Below are 22,540 nucleotides of genomic sequence, written 5' to 3' on the forward strand. Positions count from 1 at the left end.
CCAACGTGAAAAAATACTGCAACATACCTATTTTGCCCCTCACACACCAGTTATTTTTTATTTTACTGGTCCATTAAATCCAAAAGTCAGCTAACTACCAGTCTGTCTAACTATATCCCTTCATGGCATTTTCAAGTGAGTCCACAGACACATACTCAAAAAATGTTCTTGGAAAGAGTTCAGTGGTCACTAGCCCCACCATGTCCCCAACGGTCCCTGCCCCTAGTAGTCACACCCTTGTGTAGTCCCCTCCCACAGTGTCCCAGGGATGATCTGTGTAAAAACACAACAAAAGTGATGGTATGTCACTCTGAGATAAAGTCACACAGGCATTTCAGCTTTCACCATGGATGCTCTCTTTCTTCGATCATTCACGCTGAAAGCAGCAACTGTGTCATGGGCAACACTGTGGAGACCCACGTGGTGACGAACTGGGGCTTCCTGCCAAGAGCCACATCCATGAGCGAGACTGGGAGCAGACCGCCAGCCCCAGTCAACCTCAGATAAGGGCAGCCTCACAAAAGACCCTGAGCCAGAACCACCCAGCGAAGCCACTCCCGAATTCTTGACCTATAGAAACCAGGAGGTAAGAAATAGTTGTGTTTTAAATGACTAAGCTTGAGGTAACTTGTTATGGAACAGTAACTAATGCGACTCCTTGATCCTTCTTCAGCGGCAAGGTGAACAGCTGTCTGGCCCTAGTGCTTTGCCGAAACTGCTTAACGTGTATATGTGCCTATCTTGGGAGAGAGAAAGGATTAGAAAGGACGGTGATCTCCATTATTCTGGCTTTGTCTTATTTACCATAATTTTGTTTCTCTCCATTGTGTTTTCCACTTTTCTCATACTGGCTACAGTACTCAGTAAACTGAATAATCCACCTCTAGCAAAGGAATCTATTCTACAAGTTTGTAACCTTAGTTAAAGGAATCATTCTATGGAAATACGGTATTTCATGATATTTTGGAAATCTGCTAAATTCCTATGGACAGACTCACTCACGTTAGCTGTCATCTCTTTCCTAGACCCACCCCTACCTCAACAGAGGAGCATATCTCACATTCGCTGAGAAAACAGAAGCAAGAGAATCATTTAAGCAATGATTTCTTAAATTCCCTCTCCCCACCTTTAAACTAATCCATAAATACTGGGGTGAAAATATTATTTTAGCAGCTGATGCCCGAGTTCCTCTTAGGGATAGAAAATGCCTGCTTGAGGAAATTACCTTGACATGACACTTGAAGTATGAAAGAAGAAAGCTTGACTTACAATAAATCTGAAAGAGCGAGCTAAACAGATTTTTTTTTTAACTAAAAACAAGAATATAAGGACTGAAAGAGAGCAAACAGGAAAGGAAATGGGAGTGGGGTTAGGAGAGACATGGCTCAAATAACAGCATGGGAGGTTAAAACTTGGGGAGAGAGTTCTACTGATGTGGGAGCTGAAAGCGTGTTCAAAATAGAAATATCTATTACTGGACTTTACATTGTTTGTGTTGCTAAGGATATAAAATCCCTAAGCCTTAAGTAATACCTGACACATGCATAAATGCCTTATGTGAGTGATTTGGGGGGAAATCAAGGAAAAAAGATGGGGGAGGCAGGAGGCGGGTCTGAGTTCTGCCACTGGGTCAGCATGGAACCAAGGAACGAGAACACGGAACTGAGTTACAAATGATGAAGAATTTAGTGGAAGCAGAAACCAAAGCCAAAGAAACCATAAGATGAGCTCTCAGGAATTAACAGAAATCTTGGTATTGAAGCCCAATTAATGTGAAATGGGGACTTAAGCCATTTTACTTAAATCTCAAACACTAAAAACAAACAAACAAACAAAACCTACCTTAGCTGACATCTGAGTCCATATACAGATTCGTCACTCACCTGTTCCATCCTTTCACAAAAGGATGTCCAAAAGTAGGAACTTTTTTTTTTAATGTCATCTAGTATCTTTCCTTTAGACTTTGCTCCATCAATTATTCTCTCTTTGATAGATACAGTCAGTATCCCCCACACTGCTTAAACACAGGCTCACGCCAAACTACCACCATCTTACAACTCCAGCTTTGAACTCAGAAAGACTTAGATTTTGAATCCTGGTTCTACTGAGTGTTCTAACCTTGGGCATATTACTTAACCTCTCTACATTCTCTCAGCTACAATTTCCTCATCAGAAAATGGGGATAATAGTACCTACCACACAGGAGTACCTACCTTAAGGATTATCCTGGATAATTATGAGGGTAAATCGTTAGTCCAATGCCTGGCAAATAATAAGTCGTCATAATGTTAACTGCTATCACCACTGTCATCATTCACCAAAATTCTTAAGAGTAATCGCCACTGTGTGTCCACTTCCTGTACCACCATTCACTCATTAATCCCCAGAAGGCTGGCTCCTGCCAATCTACTGAAATCGCTCTCCTAAAGGTAACCTCATTCATTAATCCCCAAGAATCTTTTCAGGCCTCCATTTGGAATTCTTCTGCGGCACTTGGTAGTCCTACCCCCTTACCTTCTTGAAAGTGAAGGTAACAATCCTGGTTTCTCATAACATTGCTCTCGCACCACTCTTTCTCTTTCCTTCACCGACTCTCACTTCTCCACCACCTGTCAGTGCTAGTGTGCCCAGGATTCTGCCTGTAGCCATTTTCTGATCTCATTCATCCCTCACTGGGGGACCACATTCGTGACGTCAGCAGTCCCATCCGCAGCTTTAACCTAGACCTTTCTTCTGAGCTCTTGAGCCAAACTGCCCACTACATAGCCCTAGGTGTTTCACAAACCTAGGCAACCAAACCAAATGTAGAGACACTGTTAACAAAATCATTATTTCCTCTACTTTCCCCAATGCTTTCACTTCCCTAGGAATCTTTTTTTTTTTTCATCATTAACAGCTGTTATCCTTCTTGTGTCCTTTGCCCATTGCATCCCACTGACTATCAGACGTTGGCAATGCTTCCTCCAGAATCCCACGCTCCCCTCTCAGCCCTGCTCCATCCCTCACAAGCCCACTGTGGGCTTTAGAGTCACATGGGCCTGGATTCAAATAGTAACTATGCCACACACTTGCTATGACTGTTCTTGGCCAGATTACTTAACCTTGCTAACCTCAAGTTTTTGTGATCATTAAATACCATATGCAAAATGGCTGACACATAGTAGGAATTCAGCAAACATGCCTCTGTATCCGCTTCCTTCAGGCCTTCAGCATCATGGTGTCATGCAATATCCACCTACTTGGTCTCATGCAATATCCACCTACTTGGTCTCTCTTGCCCTTTCTCCTCCAACTTGCTCTAGAATTCATTTCTTTCTAGAAAGTAAATGTGATACTATCATCATTGCTTCAAAATCTTCAACATTTTCTTTTTCCCTATAGAACAAAATCCAAATTCCTTACTGTGACAAGTTCCAACTGCCTTTCTGGTCCCTTCTCCCCCAGCCCAGTTACTCTAAAGAAGCGGCTGCTCACCAGCTACGTCAGGTACACACTGGCTTGCATCTCTGCACAAGCTGATACTCTGGTTGTAATTCCCTTCCCATGCCCACATTTTTTTGCCCAACTGGCAAGCTTCTTCATCCCTCTCAAGAAATACTTCAAAAGCTGTCACTTATGTGACAAAAGCTCAGGCAACAAAAGCAAAACTAAGCTAAAAAGCCTCTGTGTGGCAAATAAAACAACTGATAAAATGAAAAAGCAACCTACAGATTAGGAGAAAACATTTGCAAATCACATATCTGATAAGGGCTAATCTCCAAAATAGATAAAGAACTCCTACAACTCAGGGTCAAAAAATCAAACAACCCAATTAAAAAATGGGGGAAAATCTAAATAGACAATTTTCTAAAGGAAACATAAAAATGGTCAACAAGTACCAAAAAGGTGCCCAACATCACTAATCATCAGGGAAATGCAATCAAAAGCACTGTGCTGTGTCACCTCACACTTGTTACGACGGTTATTAGCAAAAAGAGATAACATGCTGCTGAGACTGTGGAGAAAAGGGAACCCTCGTGTACTGTTGGTAGGAATGTAAATTGGGGCAGCCGCTATGGAAAACAGTTTGGAGGTTCCTCAAAAAATTAAAAATAGAATTACCAGCAACCCAGTATTCTGGGGATATACCCAAGGGAAATGTAATCAGTACCTTGAAGAGATAGCTGCACTCCCGTGTTTAATGCAGCATTATTCACAAAAGCCAGGATATGGAAACAAATTATCCATCAATGGATATTGTGGAGATTTTATATATATATAAATCCTCTCACCCAATTCTGCTTGGTCTCCAAGGACAGACAGTTCTGTGTCCTCCAGTGCCCCGGGGTGGCTCCTGCTGACTCTCACCTTCCCTACTCAGTACATCCTTCATGCTGCCACCTCTTCACCTCCGGGGTCAAATTCCTCTAACGAACTCCCGTTACTTATATGACAACTTTGGAGGCCCTTAACCTGGCCTCATATCCAAATGTATTTTCCCACCTTCTCTCCCCTCTATAAACATACACACGCATGCACGCACGCACGCACAGAGCTGCGCACAGCTCCCATCCGTAGCTGTTTTTTCCAATCGTACAAAGTGACTTTTGAAGCTCCTCTGGTTTGTGTGAGGGCTGTGAGGCCACTAGGAAGCCGGCGTTAGTGAGCAGCAGAGAGCACTGTGTCTTTGCGCCTCTCATGACGCACTACCAGCGAGGGATGGCCCAGGGGAACTGTCAAACAGCTTGACAGCAATCCTTGCAAGGTGGTAGAAACACAATTTTAGCACTAATGATCAAACATTTGGGGGGGAATTTTCCTTTATGCTTGACATGCCTTGTGTTGCTGAAAGCCTATTCATTACTGATCGTTCATCTGAAGCAAGTCATCTCTTTGTGTGTCTGTACACGGAAGTGACAGCACTGGGGGAGCTTGGCAGAGACACAAAGGCTCTTAGGCACAGTGGGGGAGTTGAAAGGTAAAGCAAACAGCAGCTCGAGGAGGTAGGAGATAAAAAACACAAAACAGAAGAAGGAGAAGCTACGGGAAAATCATCTCACTCAAAGGGGCTTTGGTTTGTAAGTGGACATTGAAACCCATCTGCAGGGCCTCCATCTTCCTTCTGTACTGTTCCTTTTATCTTGTCCGTGAATTTCCTTCACTAGTCATCCCCTTTCTCTCCCAGGATGTGCCATGTCTCCCTGTCTCTGCTACCTCCTTCACTTCGACCTATAACCACGCCCAAGGTCCTCACATTTGAGCAGGAGCCAATTCCACTGCCACCCAGAGCATGGCCTCCGGGCCAGTTGCATGCGGTGCTTTTGAAATACACTTCTCAGCCCTCCCCGGACCTACTGGGTCAGAATCTCTGTAGGTGGGGACCCAAGATCGGTGTTTTAGCACATTCTCCAGGTGACGGAAGCACACGAGTTGGAGAAGCGCTGCCTGCACTCCAGGTCTCTGCGTCCTACCATTTTGGATTGCCTTCCTCAGTCTCTTTCATGTGTGATTCCCCAAGGCTCTGCCCAGGCCTTTTCTTTTCTCGAGCTATATCCTTTCTCTAAGTGATCTCAGCCACCCAAAGGTGAGTTTGGTTATTTGTTTAAACATAGGTATGCGGAAATGTGAGATTACTCTAGCCCGACCTCTTCTCCGCGCCCCAGAATGTCCAGCTGCTTCATGGACCTTTCTGCCAAAATGTTGCAGTTTCCTCATCTCGGTATGTCTAAAAGGAACCCAAGAGCCCCTCCGACACCCACTCTGCATCTGTTTTAGCGATCAGGGCGGTAAGGTAGCTCTGCCACCCATGTCGGCACCTTAACTCCTCAGCATCCTGCACCCAATTCTGCTCGGTCTCCAAGGACAGACAGTTCTGTGTCCTCCACTGCCCCGGGGTGGCTCCTGCTGACTCTCACCTTCCCTACTCAGTACATCCTTCATGCTGCCACCTCTTCACCTCCGGGGTCAAATTCCTCTAACGAACTCCCGTTACTTATATGACAACTTCGGAGGCCCTTAACCTGGCCTCACATCTAAATGTATTTTCCCACCTTCTCTCCCCTCTATAAACATGCACCTGACATTTCCGTAATATCGAGTTACCTCCAGTTCTTGGAATGGCACATGCTGTTTCACAACTGTGTACCTTGGCACACAGGTGCCTGATTCTGATATGTCCTTCCTTCTACATACTTTCCCACCTCAGCTTTGTCTTCGTGGCAAACTTCTATTCATCCTCCCAAATCTCACTCCAACGTCAATTCCTCCGTGTCCTTACACTACAGAGTACTTCTATGTTTCTCTCTTCTATAAGATGGTAATATCTTGCTGGTCAAGCCTCGTCTGCCTTTGTACAGCCAGCACCAAGCGTAGGCCCTGATACCTAAGGGATTTCACAAAATTCTTCTGCTCAAGGAAAATTTACTGAACACATATTATGGGAGAAGCGTTGTGGATACAATAAGCAAGACAGAACAATCTCTACCCTCCGACACTTTGTGGTCTAACAAGGATACTAACAAGCAGGTCATTTTCACAGTGTACTCAATTCTATGATAGAGATCAGCTTAGAGTTACATGGGGGACACCTAATTCAGTTTTAGGGGGTAGTCTTATTGTGCCTTTGCTAATCGTATATGCATAGTCTTTGGATCCGCAAGGAAAAATTGTCACACGTATTTTTAAAGAATATCACAATATCAAATTGTTGTTAGTACCAATAACAGCTTCTTGAGTCAATCTCCCTCCATCCACTTAATTCTGAGAAGAAAAATGTGCAAATAACTTTCTCCATGTGAGTTCTTCCAAGGCAGCCGCTGTGCAGGGAAGCAGGATCACCCTGAGGATTTTGTTTAAAAAACAGAGCTGAGGAAGCAATAAGTCCTTTGGTTGCTGACAGCAATAGTAAGTGTGCTCAACCACTGTTCACATTTCATGAGCTTCTCTAACCTATCCTTCAGAAGCTCTGTCAGCTGACAGACAGGGAAGCAAATGCCAAAAGACACAACCACAACAGCAAATGTACCGGCACGAGTCTCTTCCTCTCCCATGTCACAGCGTCCGGACCAGAGGATGTATAACCTGTGTTTCAACCATTCAGCATCTAGCTTTGTCTGTCCTACACTTTTCAAAGAAGAGCATTAGTTCTGATCTTCTTTAATACACAAGACATGGACGTATTACAAATTCCATTTGTGGGTGACCCTGCCTTCTTCAAACAAACTGATGACCCATAAAACCCACAAAAGGACATGCGACTAAACCCAGCAAGTACAGTGAGGAAAATATCTCCTGGAAGGAAAAAGGCTATCTGTACTGTTTCAACGTTCTCTGAGGTTATGTTTTGGTGCCTTTGTAGCCTTTTGCTCAAATTCAAGATACATGCATCACCACCAAGCATCTTAACTGCAAATGGACTACATCCACGTTCTCAAGTCTGAGAACTCATCAGAATGACCTGTAGGGCTCGTTACAATACCGATTTCTGGGTCCCACCCCCCGAGTGGCTGATTCTGTAGGTTTAGGGTGGGACCCGAGATTTTTCTAGTTCTAACAAATTCCCAGGTGATGCCAAAACCAGGCACTACACTTTGAGAACCAGTCGAGTCTAATGGCTATACTTGGCCATCTTTACCACCAACAGGGACTAATCTGATCTGCCTTAAGGAAACCATAGTCCAAGGAAACCAAATAACCATTACAATTACACACTTCAACAGCCTCCACATCCTCTGTGCTACCTCAGGGAGGAAAATAACAGCTGGGTATGTAAACGCTAAGTGGTGGGAAAGCAGGAGGCACACGGGTTCTAACACTCTGGATTCTGTTCTCTGAAAAATAACTGCAGCAATGGAAGAAAACACATCGTGTCCAATAAAAAAAAAAAATCACTCCCATAATTCCCATTTTCCTGAGGTTCCCTTCTCTTCAGAACAGCACCAGTGGAAAGAAGAATTTTAGTAACTACTACTTTTATCCCAGTTCAGTGTGTTAACATCAGGTGAGTTTGAGTAAAGAATCCAACCAACATTTGAAGCAGGAGATGTGGTGCTGTTGAAAAAGAATTAAGGATTTGCTCTCATACTGTTCTCTCCTCCTTTATGCTTCTGAAAGTTTAAGAGACTATCCAAAAACCAAAATAATATAGAGGAGGAGGTACTTGTGGTGGTTCATTTTATGTGTCAACCTGAGTGGGTGAAGGAGAGGGGTGGCGACAGGACCCAGATGTTTGCTCAAACATGCTTCTGGGTGTGTTTGTGTGGGTCTTCTTGGATGAGATTAACATTTGAATCAGGAGACTGGGTGATGCAGATTGCCCTCCCCCATGAGGCTGGGCCTCATCCAATCAGTTGAAGGCCTGAATTGAACAAAAAGGCTGAGTAGGAGGGAAGTCTTTCTGCCTGACTTGGGCTGGCATATCACTCTTTTTCCTGTCTTCAGGCTCGAACTCAAACATTGTGTATTTTGGGGTCTCAAGCCTGTCAGCTTTTGGACTAGAATTTACACCATCAGCTCTCCTGGGTCTCTGTCTTGCTGACTGCAGATCTTGAAACTTCTCAGTCTCCAGAATTGCATGAGGCAATTCCTTATAATAAATCTCTTCATATACATGTATATACCAATGCTCCTCACTTACAATGGGGTTACGTCCCGATAAATCCATTGTAAGCTGAAAATATCTAAGTCAACAAATGCATTTAATACACCTAACCTGTCTAATATCACAGCTTAGCCTAGTCTACCTTAAATGTGCTCAGAACACTTCCAGTTGGGCAAAATCATCTCACTGCCACTGCCCGGCATTACGAGAGTCTCATACAGCATAGCACTAGCCCAGGAAAAGATCAAAATTCAAACAAAGTATAGTTTCAACTGAATGCCTATTGCTTTGACACCATCATAAAGTCTAAAACTCCTGAGTGAAACCACTATAAGTTGGGGACCAGCTGTATATGTGTGTGTGTGTATGTGTGTGTGTGTGTGTGTGTGTGTGTCTGTGTTACAGACAGCCTTTAAAGGATACATACACACATACACATATATATGCATATGTATACATCTGTATATGTCTCGAATATCTCCTATTAGTTCTGTTTCTCTGGAAGAATCCTGACTAATACAGCACTGGACAAAAATTTCTTTGCAAATCACTGTTTCCTGCTTTTATTTCCACTTCGCTAAAAGTCAGCACTATTCCTAGCAACCTCTACCAAAGTCCCTTTAAAGGATGTCTGTACCCTGACATTTCAACAGAGGTGATTCAGATTCAATGACTCACTGATGACTTCAGCCCTATTGTGCTGTCAGCCCTGGACATGAAGTCAGGGTTGGGACTTGCTGGAAGGGGAACATATACTAATTTAGACACTCATTGTACTATCCTAGTACACTGCACTGATCTCCCTCTGTTATTATCTGAGTACAGAAGTTAGAGGTGATATCAGAAGCAGAAACAATATTTGCGTCTCCATAATTCGTGAGAATCCTGTTCCGTTTCTGACCTTTTTCTTGAATCATCTGTGTTTTACTACAAAAATGAAGGTATTCTCCTCTCCATTTCCCTCTAATTTTGTACAAGACACACACACACACACACACTCCTCAAATTTCTAAAAACTTTCAGATGTACTTTTGAGAGTCAAGAGGCTATGGGAAAGGGGCCGGCCCGGTGGCTCAGGTGGTTGGAGCGCCGTGCTCCTACCGCCGAGGTCAGTGTGAGTGGTTGGCAGAACCGGAGTAGGGGGCAGGTGGAAAAAGGGAGAAGAAGAAAAAAGAGGGGCTATGGAAGACATATCAATTAATCTAATAAGAGTAACAACATTTTGCAGGCGATGCGACCCTGAAGAGAAGCATTTTGATAGGCATGAAAGGGCAGACAAGCTGTATACATGAACACTCCACTTTAAGTACTGATGCAGGTAACTACTTTAATAATTATGCCATAAAAGAATGTTCCAATGGCCTTGACATGCAATGCTATTGGCATAAAGTGAGGACGCTTTCCTTAGAGTTAGTGCAGTGCAAGTTGAAGGACTCCAGAATACCATTCAGAGTAAGAGGCCTATCACAGAGGGCCTCAGGGAGTCTGCTTCTACTGGAGCAAACAGGGCTACTCCATAGGTTACTAGGACATAGTAGATATTTGCCAGGCCCAGGTACATTCATTATTAGTCATGATATAGGGAATCCTATTGGGGCTGGCTTGAGAAGACCCAGATGATGTGAGGCTGGGTTAAAATAATATCAATGATAGCTTCCATTTAATGAACAATGATAATTACATTAATAACTAACAACTCTAGGAAGACCTATTTTTAAGTGACCTGCCCAAAGTCATACAGCTAATAAGCAGGCAGCAGATGGGATCTGACCCCAAGTGCTTCTGATTCCATAGCATGTGCTCTTGACCACAATTCACTTCTGCCTTCCAAAGTGTTAGGAATGGCTAATCTTTAACAAAGTATCATGAATCCAGACTAGACGAAATAAAGAGATGTCACATTAGGCCTGAGCTGTCCGTCCAATTCAGATGGTAGCCACATGGCCAGGGGGCCAAGAATCCCAGCATTGAACAGAACTAGTCATGGTACCTTCTGGGCAGAATGGAGGACCCCTTCTTTGACTAATCGTTGGTCCAGCTCCTCTGAACTCTCTTCTTAACTAGGCCGTGTCCTGAACCTACCCTCCATGGCCTGCTTCAGCCCCGTTCAACAAGAATCCTGCCAAGCCCGTTTAGCAAGGATCCCCCAACCCTTGGTGTCTAACCGAGTTCCTCTTAGTCGTTCTTCTCTCCATGAATGCTCCTCATCGTGCCCATTGGCTTCAAACCCCAGCTGCCCCTGTTGTCCTCAGAGTTGAGTTCAACTCTCACCTCTCTTGCCACAGCCTTGACCCTCATTGTCCTGGTCTTGAATAAAGTTTTCCTTGTTGATTTAACTTGTGCAGTGCAATTTTTCTTTGATGGGGCATACACACTGGAAGAGCTCTGTTAGCAGTCTCTCATCCGAGTAGTCCCAGAGTATCCGGTGACAAGTCCACAAACCTACCCTTACAGGGAGCTCTCCGGTCTTCAAGTCTAGCCTGCCAGGAGAACTGTCCAGAATGCTTGACTGAGAGAACATTTCTACAAGCTAAGGAGAGAAGCCAGAGAGGGGGGAGAGGGGAAGGAGAGGACAGGCTACAATTTTAAGAAAGAAAAGAACCTTCCAGTTTAAACTGGTGAACTGAGTACATAATCCTTCTGCTCTCCCATCCAAGAACCCACTGAAATACTGAGAAAGATATTGAGGAAGAATGAAATAACAGCCATACCAAATTAAGAATGGCGACCATCAGCAGACCAGAAATCTTGAGAACTCCTAGAGCATGGAAAGCATTAGAATGAGATTGACGAAGAAAAAGTGAAGGAAATCACAGCTCAAACACCCAGGGAAACAGAGGTCTTTAAAAGAAGTTTCAAGGAAGCTTCAAATTGCGTGGCAACGCACAGAATGTGCTGAAGTGTACCACAGACAATCATTAGGGTACTTTGTTAACGACCACCATTCTCAGCAGCCGGGAAAGTTGGGACCCAGTGCTCTCCACCTAAACAAATCCAGCTTTTGCCCTCCAGCAAAACATGAAAAACCCATCTAGAAAAGAACCAAAAAGAGTGTGTGGTAATTAAGGTATGATTACATGGGGGGGGGGGGAATATCCAATAGAAGGCTTGGATTTATTAGAATGAACACAGGCAAAGACTAAATTTGTGATCTAGCAGTACTTTCAGAATAAAGAGCCAATAGACACAGTATTAGTTCTGGTGTGTATCATAATTTTAAAAGTCAAACCCACCCTTCTGAAAATATCCATGGCTTAAACAAGTATATGTGTACATATATATATACACACACACACACACACACACACACATATATACTATAAAATGTAATTTTACTTTTTACTGAGTATCAGCTTTGAGAATCCATTTAAATGGACAAGGAAGCCCACTCACTTGGATGACAGTGCCAAGATACAAGAATAAGTTAATACCAGGTCAGGACCCACTTGTATTTTTAAAAGATAAGGAGAAAGCAGTATTTTCTCATGTATTTTCCTTCTCTTTTCCCAGGAGTCTAGTCTCTATAAAGCCTGGGCACTGAGCAGCCGTATTCTTTCGTCTACATGTTTAGGTTTAGGGAGAATCTAGATCTCCCTAGGTCTGCGACCCCATGACCAGCGTGGAAGAGCAGTTTCCTCAGCCCTGTTACACTGAGGGCAAGAGAGAGAACCATCTGGATCTATAAATATATATTCATGCTAAGGCTCTATAGTTTAGCATCTGTAGTTTATAGAAACATGTTTATATTTTATATTGTATTATGTACATTATGATTTATCTAATCTATGTAATTATGTAATTTATGTAATCTACACAAAATATACATATTATTTATATAATATACTGACTTAACAGGAATATACATCTATATTTATGTTAAGGCTTTATATGTAGGTGTGTATATTTTAATATACATACACATATACATGTACATTTATACACATATATGTACGTTTATATTTATGCTAAGGCTTCATAGCACATATAAATACATATACATATTATGCATATGCATATATGCATAATATATATAGCTTATAATAAAGCCTCAATATGAATATACTTAGTGGTGAGATTATGCAAGTACATACAATTACCAAAATTCATCAAACTGCACACTTTAAATCAGGGGTGTCCAAACTGCAGCCCGCGGGCCAACTGAGGCCCGCAATCCATTTTTAAGTGGCCCGCAGCAAATTCAAAAAATATATTTCGTTTACTTAAATAAACCAGGTGAGGCAATATGTACTTCGCCTCGAGTGAGTGGCCCGGCTGTTTGTGTATTTTACCGCATATGGCCCTTGGTGAAAAACGTTGAAAAAAGTTTGGACACCCCTGCTTTAAATTGACAGATTTTATTGTATATCAACAAAATAAAGAGGAAAACTCTTCCCATTAAAATAGGAATAGAGGGGCTATTTCTTTAGTATGATTGATAAATATCTGTGGGTGTATATAAGGGATTAACACATACATATACACACGTATGTGTACATGTATATTCAACAATTATTTTTTAAGGTCAATATCGACAATATACTGTAAAATATTTCTTTTCCAACTATGTAAACATAAAATTTTAGATACAGACTATAAATGTGTGAGGGGGCATGTCATGTTACCAAATTCCTTGGAGGATATGCAAGCCAGAAAGGTGGAAGCCCACTCACTGGATACCAATACAGGATAATGCACATGGGGGAAGCCAATATGGTAGAAACTGAGAGAACAAAGACACAATGAGTACAGTTTTATGACTAGGATATAGGCAAACTAAGTTACAGTGATTCATATTTACACAGGAAAAGTTTAAAAGCAGCTCTTTGTTCTCCTGCTCACTAGGAGGCAGGTGCAGCACGCTGAGGAAGAGGAGTGACGGGAAAGCATGCAACGCGACATGCTGGTACCGAGTCCCCAGACGGAATCTGGTAAAAGAACACTGGGATCCCGGAAGAAGCCCACACATAGGCAAGCGAACCTGTGTAAGCCCAAGTCACAAGGCCTCGCCTCAGCATCCATTCCATAACTGCTGGAAACCAGGCTTCATAGTAACTTTACTCTGGGGGAGAAATCAGTTTGGTTGACCTCTAACCAAGTATAGGCATCTTTTTATCATTAAGGTGTAATTGGTTTGTTCTCCCAAATGATACTGGAAACAAACTGAGCTCCTAGGGTACCATGTTATATTATTTATAAATGCAGACAATTCAAAAGCAGTAAAAGGCTTGGCCTTTGCTCTCAATAAACTTGTCTTCTAATTGGGAGGACAACTTCCAAATTAAAACAACTTTAGAACAATTCAAAGCAACACATGAGAAGTATGTAATAATCCCCCAAGAGAAACATGTACTCTCATCCTTTCTCTGTGGAAGTATAAATTGGTACAACCCCCAAGGAAGGAACACAGGCACAGAGATCAAAATCAGAATATCTCCGTTGACCCAGTAATTTAACTGCTGGGAATTTATCCTTCAGACATACTTAAGAAATAACATATATACATAGTTACTCATTGCAGCATTACTTAAAAGAACAAAAGACTGAAAAGAACTCACATACCCTTGAATAGAGGAGTGGTTCAATAAATCATGCTACATATATACAATGGAATATTTTGTAAGCTTTCAATGCACAGATGTATTTAAAAGTCGCCAAGATATAAGTGTGGGGTGGGGAAGAACCCAAGCAGGGTGCCGAAAATGTATATACAATGCCTTCTTTTGTTTACAAGGAGGGAAAACAGATATACAGAATATATTTGTATTTGCTTCAATATTCATAAGTAAACTTGAGATGAATATCCACAAAAACTACAACTGATTACACACAGTGAGCTTTGGCAGGGTGAAAACTGGGGGTGGGGCAGGAGGGAGACTAAAACACGTAGGTAGATTTTAGAACCCTGTGAATGTCTTCCTATACTAAACAATGAAGAGAATTAAACAAACCAACCAACCAAACGTGTCCCAAGAAGGCCTGGCACCATGAGCAGGAAGCTGGTTTCTGTGGGACCCTCTCCAGGTGGGGGCATGAACTTCAGCTTCAGCCAGCCCTGTGAACAGTGGGGCAGGAAATGAAACAGAGCGGATAGCACCGTTTCTGCTCCAGCAGGACTGGGCTGTGCCGACCGGTCATCGTGTCCCAGGGCTTCTGCGTTGCTGCCCAACTGAAATGCCTCCCTGCCAGATGTCTCTTCTTCACCTCCCCACCTCCCCTCTCTCCAGGATGCTCCTGACCAGCCATCCGCACCAGTTCCCAGAATCCTCAAGCAGCTGGCTTTAATTTGTACTATGGGAGGGCAAGAGGGGGAGGGAAAAGGTCGATTAAGTCAACTTCTATTAAGGAAGGAGGGAAGCACAGAAGGTCAAAGAGTCTGGGACAGATGCCTGGCCAGCAGCCAAGTCAACCTTGGAAAATACTCCCCCAAGATATCACAGAGGAATCCACCCAAATGTGAATGCTTCTAGCGTCAAGTTGGGTAATTGTGGGTAATTTTTTTTTCTAGCCTTTATGCTTTGATGTGCTTTCCAATATATTTTTTAATGAGTATAGTTAACTCTTTAAAAAATATATTGCATACAATGTGAAGATGTATATATTAAAAACCAAACCACAATTCTTGTGTAGTCCAGAAACTTTGAAAGATACAGAAAGGAAGCTCAGACGGGTAGTGTAAGAATTGTACAGCCGTAAACAATAAGAATAGTATACTTTTTAAAAATTTCCGGAAGGGCAGCCGGATGGCTCAGTTGTTTAGAGCGCGAGCTCTTGACTACAAGGTTGCCGGTTCGATTCCCGCATGGGATGGTGGGCTGCGTCCCCTGAAACTAAGATTGAAAACAGCTACTGGACTTGGAGCTGAGCTGCACCCCCCACAACTAGATTGAAGGACAACGACTTGGAGCTGATGGGTCCTGGAGAAACACACTCTTCCCAATACTCTCCAATAAAATTAAATATATATGTATAATGCTAAAGATGGCGTCTGACTGTAGGTCAGTAAGACCTGCTTGGTCAGACCAGGCAGCGTGGAACTGTCCACGGTTCCAGGGCAGGAAAGGACAGTCATTAAAGAGATGCCTGCCTCGGCCAACAGTCAGGGCCTCCCCACTGTCTTCCTCCCACTGGATTTGAAACTTGATATCTAGCACTTCCAACCACTTTCCTCCCTCCACTCTCAAAACCCAAACATTCATCTCAGATGAAGTGCCCATTCATCTCAGAAACTTAAATACATTTTGAAACTTGGCCAATTTTTCCTCAGTTCCTTAGTAGTCATAGGAAAAGTGAACTAATATTTAAATGGCTTTAGTAGGTTTGGGCATAGTGGAGGCTAACAAAGTTTTTCATCATATAACATGTTTTATTTAAAGGAAAGTCAGTCAAGGTAGATGCAAAATCCAGCTCCTCAATGCTTGAAAAACATATAGTGGACCTTGACATTTGCAAGGGATCTATCCTAAAACCTTCCTGAACCCCAAACTTGGGAACAGGACTATCACCTAAAACTTCCCCCTTTATTAGTTGGGACTCTTTTCATTGTAAAGGATAGAAACAAATGATAGAAAGGGGAGTGTATCAGAGGACACTTCAAGACATGGTTGGACTACCCATCTAGGAAAAGACAGGTGAAGCAGGCTCCCGGGAAAACAGGACCCGGGAATACGTACACCACCAGGACGACGCTGTCCATCTCTCACTGACCCTTCTCACTGCCAGACATTTTAATAGCCTTCTCCACATGGCTATGGAGAGGTCAAGAATCACCACCGGCAAGGAGTCCCTCAAGCTTTTTCTGGTTGTAAGCTCAGAAATCTTGAGAAGAATCTATGATTGGCCAGCGAAGGTCAGGTGTGTCCCCCCCCCCTGCCCCCGGACCAATCAGCTGTTAAGAACATGGCAGTTCCTGCTAGAATCCCATGGCTGAAGTGACTGAGCAGCAGTTCTCAGAACATGGTTGGTGCTGGATGGACCAAAACAAACAGGGAGTTACTAAACTCCGGGAGGGAAAAAGGAAACATGTAAAATGAAATATGTAAATGACATTTCAGACCTTTGTGGGAGTCATTTTTTACATTTTTATGCAGTAATGCTTCAATGAGATGAAGAGTCTGGGCCTTCGCCTGGGCCCTTTCAGAAGGCGGGCTCTTTCCTCCTGCACACCAGCCTCACCACACACACAATTCATCATCCTTCCACCTGAACAGAATCCAAACTGTTATGTTCCATGGCCTTCTGATTGCGCACAAGTGGTAAATTATAAATGACCGGGATCTAAAATGTCTCAGAGAAAAGCATTTTGAACAGCAGGTGCTTCTCTAAAATGAAAATATTTACTATATAAAATGGCAGGATGGTTCTCCATGCGCCTGCTTCCGGACTCATCTTGACACCACCTGTTCCGTCCCACCCACTCAATCACCATCTAACTCCTATTGCTACATCAACAGTGACTCTCCCTTTAGTATCTTCCCCTCTATCTGCCACTGTCCTGGTTCAGCCCCCATTATGACCAGGTTGAGTTATCCTGTAAATAGTACGAAGAGAAATATGATGGCTAGGCCCTTGTTGGCCAAAGGGCTTTTGAGGAACGAATAATTTTCAGTCCCCAAGTATAAGATTAATGAAGCCAAGACTAGGAACATGACAAGAGCACGGGTTTTGGAACCAGAGAGCTCTGGTTTAAATCCAGCCTTGTCACGTACTCTCTACACGGTAAGTTACTCAATCCCTCTGAGGTTGGTTTTCTTATAAAATAGACATAATATTTGTCTCGCAGACTTGTTGTGAAGAGTAAATCAGGTGACAGATTTCAAAGTGCCCAGAATATTAAGGGGATATTCAATCTATACTGTTAATATTAGAGGACTCATGCCAACCTTACAAAGGTCAATAGACAAATGTAAGTGGAGTGCAGAGGGCCAGAAAACTAAATCGGCCCCCCTCTTCCCATCTTGCTTTGGCTCCCAAAGATCTGCCATTGTTTTCATCTAAGCCTGAATGGTTTGACTAAATAGTAGTTCTCAGTTTTCCTTGTTAAGTACTGTTTTGATGTGGAACCATTATCTGAATGGAAAGTTTGGAAGTCATTCTTTCTTGGGACTGGATATTTAAGAAGACAGAAAAGTTTGAGAACGCTAATTCCCTGAATGTTTTATAAAATCAGAGTAATTTATCCTCACAGTATATTGTTGAATTTCATGATGGGGGAGAAAAGTGTGGGGCACGTGTCAATACATCTGAACGTTTGAAGGATTAGGACTAAATCGAGGTATGAGAAAGAAGGTAGGGCTTTGGGAAGTCACACATCTGAAGTATTTTGTTCTATATGATTAGATGATCTTGATTATAATGCGAATATGATGATAGAAGATGGAATCAGATAAGATATTGCCACATCGAACTTAGGTTCAACAATAAAATCTTCCTGGAAAAAAAAATTTGAGTTCAAGTCAACATAAGGTACATCAATCTCATTGTGACCTACTGAGTATGATGAGGCCAACCAAACCTCCTGAGAATCTATAAGCCAGACAAATTTGTATCTTTTTTTTCCTATTCAAGGATCCTAAAAGATCATGACTAGGGAAACCAATTCTAGCACTAATAGTAAACACTATGTTGCTTTCTCCCTTTATAGGTTAAATATATAAGACTCTACAGCTCAGAAAAAAACTCTTATACTGTATTCTAGAGACATGCTACTGTCTTCCTAGAGAGTATTGGTAAACAACCAACATAAAATGTCATTAGTGAAAAAAATATAAAACATTGCTGAAAGAAATTAAAGAAGATGTAAATAAATGGAAAAACATCCTGTATTCATGTATTCATGGACTAGAAGATTTAATGTTGTTAAGATGATAATACTAAAACAGACAAACAAACCACCTGCGTATGCAGGAAAAAAGATAATACTACCCAAGGCAACATATAGATTCAATGCAATCTCTACCAAAATTCCAAGGACATTTTTGCAGAAATGTAAAACCTATATTAAAATTCATATGGAATTTCGAGGGACCCAGAAGAGCCAAAATAATCTTGAAAAAGAAGAACAAAGTTGGAGGATTCACATTGTCTTATTTTAAAACTTACTACAAAGCTACAATAATCAAAACTGTAGTACTAACATAAGAATGGACATACAGACCAATAGAACAAAATTTAGAGCCCAGAAATAAACCTCCACATCTGTGGCCAATTGATTTCAACGTGGGTGCCAAGATCACTCACTACAGGGAAAAAAAAAGGCTCTTCAATAAAGGATGCCAGGAAAACCGGATATCCACATGCAAAAAAAAAGAGGTTAACCTTTAACCTTCTACCATAAACAGAAAATAACTCAAGATGAATCAAAGACCTAAATTTAAGAGCTAATATTACAAAGCTCTTACGAGAAAACATAGGGGAAATTTTCATGACCTTGGATTTGGTAATGGTTTCTTAAATATGACACCATAATCATTAGCAAAATAGAAAAATACAGATAAACTGGACTTCCTGAAAATTAAAAACTTCTGTGCATCAAAGGATCCTATCAATAGAGCGAAAAGACAACCCACAAAATAGGAGAAAATATTTGTAAATCATGTATGCAATAAGGGTTGACTATCCATAAAACATAACTAAAACTCAACAACACAAAAACAAACAACCCAATTTAAAAATGAGCAAAAGGAGGGGTTGGAGGGGACGGAGGGATAAACAGCTGGGGCACAGAGGACTTTTGGAGCAGTAAAATTATTCCCTATGCTACTATAAAGGTGGACACATGTCATTATACATTTCTCAAAATCCACACAATTTACACCACGAATGAACCCCAAAGTAAATTATGGACTTTGGTGAATCTACATTGACACATCATTATCACCCAATTTTAACACATGTACCTCTGGTATGGATTGTTGATTATGGGGGAAGTTGTTTGGGGGGATGGGGTATATGGGAATTCTCTATACATTCCACTGAATTTTGCAGTGAACTTAAAACTGCTCTAAAAAATAATAAAGTCGGGACTGGGGCGGACAAAGGACTTAAATAGACATTTCTCTAAAGAAGATAAACCAATGGCCAATAAGTACATGAAAAGATGCTCAACATCATTAGTTATTAGGGAAATACAAATCAAAACTACAATGAGACCACTGCATAGTAGGATGGCCATAATAATAAAAATACGGACTATAACAAGTGTTGGAGAGGATATAGAGAGATTGGAACCCTCAGATGTTGCCGGTAGAATGTAAAGTGGCACAGGCACTGTGGAAAACAGTTTGGCAATTCCTCAGGAAGTTAAACATCGAGTTACCCTATGACCCAGATAGATACCCAAGAGAACTGGAAACGGGGATTAAACAGATACCTGTTCTGCCCATGTGTGTGGCAGCATTATGCACAATAGCCAGAAGGGGAAACAGCCCACATATCCAACGTGGGATGAATAAACAAAATGTGGTCTGTCCATACAATGGAATATTCTTCATCCTAAAGAAGGATGAAGTTCGGACGCACACTATGATGGTATGAACCTTGAAGATATCATGATAACTGAGAAAAGCCAGACACAAAAGGGCACTATTGTATGATTCCACTTCCATGATACATCTAAAAGAAGCACATTCATAGAGACAGAAGTAAAATGGTAGTTGTCAGGGGCTGGAGGGAGGGAAGAGTGGGGAGTTATTGCTTAATAATTGCAGAGTTTTGCCGTAGTAGTGATGCTTGCACAACAGTATAAATGTATGCAATGCTGCTGAGTTACACACTTAACAAGGGTTAAAATGGCCATTTCTATACTATATATATTTATCACAATTACTTTAAAAAAGAAGAAAGCAATCTGTGTTGATCTGTGAACATAGCAATTAGGAGCTGTTGTGAAAGTTTATCAAGAAGGATAATGTTATAATGTCTAGTGTAAACAGAAGCATGGTGGTCTAAATGAAGCCAAGACCAAGTATCTATTAGTGGTTTGTTTTGTTTTGTTTTTATATCCAAATAATGGACTTTCATTCATCCTTAACAATGACTGAAGTACTGATACATGCTTTATCATGGATGACCTCAAAATTTTATACTAAGTAAAAGAAGCCAGATCTAAAAGATTCTATTTGCATAATTCCATTTATATGAAATGTCCAGAGAAGGCAAATCTATCTAGACAAGAATGCAGATTAGTGGTTATCTGGGACTGGGGTGGGAGTGGGGAGTGACGGCAAGGGGCAAGAGAAATCATTTTGTGGGGATGGAAATTTCCTATGACCAGATTGTACTGAGGATTGTATAACTGTAAATTAACTAAAGATCACTGAATTGTACACTTAAAACAGGTGAACTTTCTGGTATATGTATACTACAATAGAGCTGTTAAAATTGTGTTATGTTATATACATACAAAAGAATAATGTAACATACATATAAAAAATGTGAAACACTTCACGAATTTGCATGTCATCCTTACGCAGGAGCCGTGCTAATTTTCTCTACGCATTCCAATTTTAGTATATGTGCTGCCGAAGCGAGCACTCTATTAGTGTTTTTCAAGGTACTAATTAAGCTGATTCTAAAATCCATAAGGAAGAAGAAAGAACTAATCACAAAATACAACTTCGAAAAAATAAAAAACAAGGTAGGCCACCTCTCTCTATGAGATGTCAAGACGTATAAAGTTATAGTATTTAGATAGTGTGATAAAAGCCAAGGAATAGATAACTAGACCAATCAACAAAGGAGACCCTAAAATAAACCCTTGACTGTATGGAAACTGGCATCAGACATAACAAATCAGTGGAGAAAGAACAGACTATACAATAAAGGTACTGAACCAACTGATTATCTACCTGGAAGAAAAAGAAAAGTGGATCCCTACCTTCTACCAATCACAGAATAAATTCTAGATGAGTTACTTAATGTAAAAATCAAAACTTGAAAAACTTTAAGAAACTATACATATGATCATGGAGTCGGGAAACATTTTTTTAAATAAGGCTCAAAAGCACAAAAAATAAAGAAAAGATGGTGAAATAGTTGATTGCATTAAAATTAAAGTTGTCTGCACATCAAAATATACCATAAACAAAGTAAAAGCCAAGCAAGAGACTTGGTGATCTCTGTCTGCTATATGATCAGTAAAGGAGTAGTAACCAGAATACACAAAGAACTACCATGAAGAAAAAATGACAACACAATAAACAACAAAGCAAAGAATATAAACAGATAATTCAACAAAGAGGAGACACAAATGGCCAATAAACACATGAAAAGATGCTCAGCCTCATTAGTAATCAGGAAAATAGAAACAACTAAGAGACATTATTTCACATGGATCAAATGGGCAAAAAAATAAGTCAGACACCAGCCAGCATGACAGACAGTGGAGAAACAGGAGCTGTCATACACACCGTCCATTGGTACCACCATTGTGGAGAGAAACTTAGCCACACCAATGTGCATTCACTATGATCCAGCAATTGCAGCTCTAGACAAACATCCTGGAAAAACTCCTGCACATGTGTGCAAAGACACAGGTACAAGAATGCGCCTCAGAGCCTCGTGTGTAAGGGTATTTATCCATGCATTTATATGTAGCAAGTGACAGGAAGAAAGCATGCACGGTACTGATATTTTAGGACAGTGGTGGCCTCTGGAAGGGAGGGAAGGAGGAGAATGAAATTGGGGAGAGGTACACAGGGGGTTCCAGCTACATCTGTATTTTTAATTTTTAAAAAAATACAGTTGACACATTATATTAGTTTCGGTTGTACAACATAGTGATCCAATACTTACGTACCCTACAAAGCGACCACCACAATAAGTCTAATAAGCATCTGTCACCATACAAAATTATGATTTTATTACTGACTACAGTCCCTATGTGGTACACTACACCCCTGTGACTTATTTTATAACTGAAAGTTTGTACTTAATTTCCTGCCCCTTTTCCACTTCCTCCCGTCT

General features: G+C 41.4%; 1 protein-coding gene and 1 non-coding gene across 4 annotated transcripts in view; both read right to left on the reverse strand.

Annotated features, from left to right (window-relative positions):
- EXTL3 (exostosin like glycosyltransferase 3) overlaps positions 1-22,540 on the reverse strand; it is a 114,968-nt gene that overhangs the window by 78,778 nt on the left and 13,650 nt on the right. The gene's annotated exons all lie outside the window — the stretch shown is intronic.
- LOC141573028 (U6 spliceosomal RNA) lies at positions 21,004-21,109 on the reverse strand. Its single transcript, XR_012498612.1, has one exon. It is a non-coding gene; the product is annotated as a U6 spliceosomal RNA (small nuclear RNA).

The sequence above is a fragment of the Rhinolophus sinicus genome, linkage group LG07 (assembly GCF_036562045.2).
Source record: "Rhinolophus sinicus isolate RSC01 linkage group LG07, ASM3656204v1, whole genome shotgun sequence".
Lineage (NCBI taxonomy): Eukaryota > Metazoa > Chordata > Mammalia > Chiroptera > Rhinolophidae > Rhinolophus > Rhinolophus sinicus.